Below are 948 nucleotides of genomic sequence, written 5' to 3'. Positions count from 1 at the left end.
TGGGACTGATGTCTTATGATTCCTTTAGAGCTTGTGGGGACTGTGCTTGGGGACAAGTTGTTACTGGGAACCAGGGACAGGTCCTGACTTAAAATCAAGGGTTTTGGCAAATTCAGGCTCAAGATGATGGAGAGCAAACTGATCTCTCAGCTTCAGCACTTGTATCACTATGAAATCATAGAAACACAGGGCTGGAAGAGACCTGGAGGGTTCATTTAGTCCATCCCTGTCTAAGCCGTCCTAGTCAACTGTTTGTCTAATCTGCACTTAATTTCCAAAGACCATTGAACATGGACTTGAACTCTACAGTGGGATTTTTTTAAGACACTTTCCCCAGGGTGCCAGGCAGCAAGAAATTATTCTGGTCCTAGCATGCATGGTATGTAGGGCAGGAGGAATTGGCTGTTGCAAGTAATTGGAGGTGGTCTCTGGTCTATATTCATTTCTCTTTATGGAGCTAAAATTTTGCTGATCAGGTCATGAGAAGACTTCTGCTGTCTCTGGGTAAAGGTGTAGCTAACATCCTCTCCTGATGCACAAAGAGCTAAGCATAATGGGCCAGTTCCATTACAGGCACAGGCATGGAGTGCTGAGACTGGGCAATGAGTTGGAAGCAGGTATGCTGAATGCATGGTATTGCTCAGATGTGAGGATTCAGGGATGGGCTTACACTTGGCATGGCTGAACACCCATGTATTGAGATAGAGAAAGGTGTGAGACCCTCCATCAAGATAGGGAGCGGTTTATATCAGAACAAGTTTGTTTTGTCTTGATTTACCTGAGCACACGCCACTGAAATGAATGAGCTGCTTCAAAAACATGAAAGCAGTGTTCCAGAGATTCAGAGAGCTTGCAGAGCCCCTTCCTCTTGCACTACCCCTGAAATAAAGTATAGCATCCAGGTCTCCCTTACTGCTTCCAACTGTACGTTGCCTTGACAACTGCTTT

The sequence above is a fragment of the Crocodylus siamensis genome, chromosome 9 (genome assembly GCF_052110815.1).
Source record: "Crocodylus siamensis isolate JL-2025a chromosome 9, ASM5211081v1, whole genome shotgun sequence".
Classification (NCBI taxonomy): Eukaryota; Metazoa; Chordata; order Crocodylia; family Crocodylidae; genus Crocodylus; species Crocodylus siamensis.
Note: the sequence above shows the minus strand (reverse complement) of the source record.